Source organism: Lactuca sativa, chromosome 4 (assembly GCF_002870075.4).
Source record: "Lactuca sativa cultivar Salinas chromosome 4, Lsat_Salinas_v11, whole genome shotgun sequence".
In the NCBI taxonomy this organism is placed as follows: Eukaryota; Viridiplantae; Streptophyta; class Magnoliopsida; order Asterales; family Asteraceae; genus Lactuca; species Lactuca sativa.
The window spans coordinates 110,511,045-110,517,988 of NC_056626.2; positions in this window are offsets into that span (position 1 = coordinate 110,511,045).

A 6,944-nucleotide genomic window follows, 5' to 3' on the forward strand; every position below is an offset into this window, starting at 1 on the left:
TCATACTAATAGACTGAATAATAATATGTTGAACCAAACATATGAATATCTAGAATGTTTTGCTGTAAGTTACAATCCAATCCAAACAGAGACATCTCCATTTCAAATTGTAGGATAGAACATAAAATAACAATGTAGTTTCCAAATGGATCCCTTCTACCCAAGTTATTAACTCATATTATTAACTCTCGGATTGAATTCCCCAAATTAAAGTAACATGAACTTTTTTGGATTAAAAATGGAAGTATCATGATGTTTTTGACGTAAATATGTAAATAGCATCCCATTTTTGGCTTAATTCCTGTCAAGTGATTTACTTCTCTAATATTGCACATTCAAACCTGTCAATCAAAATGAAAATATGTTATAATATTTTTTTTATTCATGCTTGTTAAGAAACGACTTAAAATATGCTAAACAAAAACTTTAGATCGAATTAAGCATTCAGATTGAGACAATCACCTGTATATAAAAGTGAAAGTCATAACCTTTTGACAAAAAAAAAAAAAAAAAAAAATAGGATGGATATGAAATCTTCTAACCAAAAAGATTAGAAGAATCTAAAATAAAATTATGAAGTTTTAGAAGTTGAAATAATTTTTATGAGCGTTAAGCTCTGTATCCACCATCCCTCAGCCTTGCAATGAGTCCTTTGATTACAATGCTACCCAATAGATCCTCTACTGAAAGCAATGAAAAACATACCATATTTACTTATTTATAAAGATTTTTATTAAATCTTGAGTCGTCGATATCTTATAAACCAGATCATATATTGAAAACAAGCATATTTGTAAATATAGATAGAAAAGGATAAAAGGGAGAGAATGATGATGGTCATGGTGAAGGGAATGAAGAACAAATGGTATGGGAAAGATGATTTACCATGTTTCATTGTGTGTAACCCCCATTTGGGGTTTAAGCTCTTTGTAAACTCACAGCATATTACAAATCTTACAACATTTTCAAAGCTAACCACATATTCGATAGTCTTTTGAGTGGTTCAGAGAAAACATTCAAATATGAATTTCCTGTCTTTTAAAGTATCTTACTGGGAGGATGATGTATGAAAACGCCTTCACACACAACAAAGACATCATAAAAAGAGCCTTCTTGAAGCAAGAATAGCTTATGTCCCTTGGCCCTAATGATTACCAACAAAATCAACCCTACACATAATTCAAAGGTGAGACCTCGCAAGTTGGCTATAACATCTTCGCACAAACCTAAAGTGTCAGAAAAATGTTAAAAAGAACAAGCGCAACAAAGTCACAAACAAAATACAACCCCATAAAAAAGACCTCATTTACTTGTTTCATGTTAACACAAACAATCCTAGAATTATGACTATTACTCACACATAAATACCAAAAAGTAATATGTGCTTACTAAAATCAGTCCCCTACCACAAATCTTGCACCAACATCTTATGGAAGCATGACAACAGGGGTGCCAATTTCCAGCTCATGTTCATCTCTTTCACATGCATTAATACCAAAGAGGAACAGATTTCTAAAGTACCAACAGATTAAAGAACACGTAGGTGGCTGTTAAAATGGCAGTTACATTGGTGCACCAAGATAACTTCATTGGTAAGCTACAAAAAAGAGGACCAATCGAGCAAATGAAAAATTAAACTTGATAAATCAAAACCAACATCAAGATTAATTTCAAAGAAAGATGATGAATTTAGAATTATCAAATTTCTTTCAAGGCGAATTAGACTTACAAGCGAGCCACATATATCGTCGTCCTTCCTGACAACATCATGATTTAGAGATCTGCAATAGTGAGCCTAAAACTATCAGTACATCAAAAACGGCATGGTCCGACTTTACGTAATAGGTTGGTTATAAAGTTGAATGAAGAATCTTTGAGTGATGAAGCAACATGAGGAGGAATGAAGCTTTTGATTGACAAAACATGGGAGATTTGGAGAATAAAACCTGTTACAATGTGATTTGGAGAATAAACCAACAAACCAAAAAATCAAGCACACCAGTTTAATAAACCAAATTCAGTTTAAAAATTAATCTTCCACTTGTTTGTTTGGTATCACAAACCTTCTTCTTGTCGCATATGCTGACTTAAAGTGTCAGATTTAGGGTAGACAGACAGATGGTAGCAAGGACTCGATTTTAAACAAACAATTATACACTCACCATAAGTACCACCTAAACCGACATCCTTGGACGAGGCAATGGAGATGTGGAGGGGCCGATGGAGGTGGGATAGGGATAATGACGATGACGATTGGTGATGGGCATATTAGGGTTTCACACATAGAGAATGAGATGCGTACACTGGATGGTTATAGAATCGATCAACCGAAATTAAAGGAAGGTTGGCAGTATTTACTAAGATTTAGGATTCAACATAGACTCGTCAGAGATTAAAGGGGACTTGGTAAAACTCATGAAGATAAGGGGGTGTTTGGCTTAGCTTTTCACAGCCAAAAGTTCTTTTTGTAAAAGAAAAAAAACAAAAAGATGTTTGGCAAACTAGTAACTTTTGGAGTTTTAATACAAGGAAAAACATCTTTTTGGAAAAGTCAAGATTTCCTGACTTTTTGTAATTTTTTTGAAAAAAACTTTTGAGCTTTTAAAAGTTAAGCCAAACACCCCCTAAGATAATAACCATGGAAAGATAAAGAGCCCGGTCAAAATGAAATAAGATCTTCTATTTTTGCATTATATACTTATACATGTTGTATTATTTTTTGTACAATTTGATTTAAATATTATTAAATTTAAAATTTAATATTATTTTATTAGTAACTATTTGTATTTTTAGCTTAATAGTTTGAACGTTTTAAATCTATTTTTAGAAATAATAAGGTTTCTATATAATATTATATAGTAAGATATGATTTTGAATTATTGAGAACTCAATTATCGGTGAAAACCTTATTATAACTTTTGCAAAACATATCTTTCCTAACTTTTCTCAAAACTAAGTACACAAATAATGAAGTGCTTAATTCACTGATTTTGTTTTTATGAAAAAATGTTTTTTTAGTAAACGTACATATGTGCAAATTTATGAATTTTCATATATGCACATTTATGATTTCTTTTATTTTTTAAATTAAGTTAAGGATTTATCTTTTAATGAACGTCTTAATATTGGTAAAAAATATTAAAAACTATTGACATGGTTTTGGAAAAAGTTCTAAAGTTTTCTCAAAATTTTGAGTTCTCCCTCCCTCCCTCCCTCCCCCTCTCTCTCTCTCTCTCTCTCTCTCTCTCTCTCTATATATATATATATATATATATATATACTAGACGTGTACTCGCGTAAAGCGGCAGCGACAAATAGTATCCGGATAGTGATTAATTTACTTCGGTGAATAGTTTAATTGCGGCTATCCGATCAAACCATAAAAACCTTTAAGTATAATCAAGTTACAATATTGATAATTTTTTCGTTTTTACAATCCTCAAACATTGAAAAATCCATTTACGTGTGTTTTCTTTGTGAATTGCAATTAATCACTCATTCATAATGTTAACTTCTAATTACCGTAACATCTTAACTTGTTCACAACTTTGACCGGTTTGCTGGGTTGTAAATTCAATTCGTTTTTTTTTCAATCTATTTTAAGTTGTTTTTGTAGTCCTGAAATTATTTTAATTTATAAATTTAACACAAATGTTTATCTATTTATTTGTTTATTATAGCATTTTACTTTTATTTTTTAACAATATATTTTTCAACTTTTTTTATCATTACCTCTCCGGAAAATCCTATGGTGTGAAGAAAACCATCGGAACATATCACGCCCGAATTTAAAATTTTCAACCTAGTAAATATACAAATATCATGATATAATGGTTATAGATTTGATATCAATTAAGATTTTCAACCTACTAAATATACAATTGTTATATGTGTATTGAATAGTAAACATAAGTTGATTCTACATGATGTAGTAGGTTTGGTACCTCTTAAATTTCAAGAAATGTCTAAAATGCTTTATATAATAGTATATATATATATATATATATATATATATATATATATATATATATACACACACACACACACAAACCGTTTACCCGTGCTAAGAGACGGGTTGTGAATAATTTGTTTCGGTAATAATTCATTCGAGAATTTATTATATTTCAAGGAACACAAAATAGATACACACTATTATCGGTTTTTGCGGCAAACAATATGGTTACCATTCTAACCATCGTAATAAATAACTAAAAGAGTTAATTTTTAGTGTGCAAGTTATTTTGATAGCCCTAAATTAGGGTGCATTTTATTCTTTTACTTAATTTGACCAATTCTAGAAGTTAGGGTGCATTTTATTCTTTTACTTAATTTGACCTATTCCAACAAAAAAAACCATGGGAGTGTTCGATTTCATATTTTGTCTATCAAATGCCATCTAATGTATATACAATACAATATTCATCTCAATAACTAAATACTATAGATAGTTAATAGTTTATAATAATCAGACATCATAAAGTTAATAATAATAATAATAATAAACCACTTGCATTTACTACTTTATAGATTACGAATTTCATGTTTTTAATAAATATTAATATTTCTATCATTCAAGTATATAGATGTTAACAAAATATCGATTTTAAGAATTTAAAGGATAAGTTTTATTCATTTTATATAGTTAGGTTTGCACGACATGCTTCTCAAAAGGGTATCTTAATAATTTGCCACTCAAATAGGTTAATTTACACAACATTGAGACGAAAATGTCTTATGCAAAAAATTTGACCAACGATACTACATCGTTTACAAAAATTGGTTGTTATTTAATGCACTTCTAGAATTAATAAAACGAACAAATTAAGCTTTAGCAATTGGGTATATTCTATATTTAAAATCTGATAAGAAGATTTCAGTTGAAGACATAACCAATTAGAACTTCTTTCATTAAATCTCCAGTTTAAACAATTACTGAATTCTAACATTAAATATACCCCTCCCCTACCACAGTGATACACAAATACAGTCAGACACACATTCACTATCTTCTCAATATAAGACAATAGTAAGTACAGTACATAATAAGGTGTCATTTAAAAGATTCGATGTCAGCTGATGTTTTTGGTGTTGCTTTGTAGTCTGGTTAATGATTCAAAGTTAGTTATCGTGAGTTTTTTCAGAGTTTTTTCTTGGTGGAAAGAGAATCTGTTAGCAATAAACATATCTAACCGTGTGATAGGTTGTAGAAACTTGATCTCAAAATACAATGGATTTTTTAGATCAAAAGCATGTTTGCAAGGAAGAGGAGGTTCCATGATCTACACAATTATTTAACTATGTGATTTAAAATGTCAACTTGGTTCCTCTTTAACCTTCTTGAAAACATCATGACAAATAGACAATTGAAAACAACCCATCAACAAAAATCGGGTAGTGTAGTAGGGGAGGGGAAGAAAGATAAGGATGACACGGTCAGGGATGGTGTTATGGTCTCAGGTGGGTGGTGGTTATGTGTACTCAGTGGCTAACAGAATCTTGTGACATAGCATTCATCTCTCTCTTGTACTTAACTTGGTCGTTTTTCTATTCATTCAAACAAAAAAACATCAAAACAAAAACTCAAATAAATAAAAACAAATCTTAGCTGATGAATCAATTTAAAAAATAAATAGAGAATTGCATATTCCCTTTCCACGAAAATCTAAAAAAAAAAAAACATTTTCAGCTTCATTCCATTCCTCTGTTTTGCTTTATAATTTGCAAATATTGTTGTTTCTTAACCATTTGTTGTTTCTGTTGAAACTATAAAAAAACAAAAATGAACATGTAGTGAGAAAGAGGGCAATTTTGTGCCCCGAGAATGCCAAGTGGATACCGGTCCACTCAGTTGGGTCTAATCTACATTCTGTCTATATTTTGATGAATATGTCGAAAAAAAGTAGGAAAAAGTAAACACACCAAATGTCTATATTTTGATGAATATGTCGAAAAAAAGTAGGAAAAAGTAAACACACCAAATGTCAAATGATAAACACTAACGATAGGGGAAAGAGAATTCAGAGTAAAAAAGAATTCATGCATACATGGTACTCTGCTTCAGGTATGCCAAGATGCTCCCTATCAATGTCTATAATTTTCATCTCGAACTTAACAATCTTATCTTGCGATGTGGGACATGAGATAAAATCATCATTTTATGAAAATAGAAACAAATTAGGATGCTTAACCACAATAATTTGTTAAACTACCATTAATTCTCAAGCTTCTCCTACGTCTAGTCAGACTCAATATCCACCATATCCATCCAACCAAATCAAATGGAGGATTAGGAATACCTATATAGAGACATCAAAATATTTTTTCCTTGAAAGACTTTTAATTGATCATGAAGCATATGTCACATTTCTAGAATTTCAAGTAAAAAAACGAGAAAAGATGATCAAATCATCACTACTTGATAGCAGCTCTTCCAGCAGAAACTCTATTTTTTTATAAATTCTCTTTCAGGCATTGCATCAACCATTTTCTTCGCATCCACAAACTAGACACATAAGTACATGTTCTTCAATAAATATCACATGTAAAATAAAAAAATAACATGCAAAATTACAGAAAAACTACTTGATAATCTTTCATACTTTCTCCACCCTCCAAATATTAGAAAACTATATGTTTCAATACATATCATCTATCTTCAACCGAAAAACTACTTGATAATCTTTATAGTTTTAGGTAAATGGAATCAGAGTATAGGACATCAAGAATAGAGAAGAAATTTTAATTTATATTGATGAAAACGCAACTACAAGAAGGTTTTTTATAGTCTCTTGAAATCTTCAGCTGATTCGAGAGGGGCGTCTGGAGAATGAACGACGGAATCATGCTGTCGTTGGTAACAAAATTTTTGAGTTGGGAAATATGAGTAGGAAAGGATAAAGGCTGAGATTTTTTGTTCTTACTACAACTGATGGATGGAAGACATC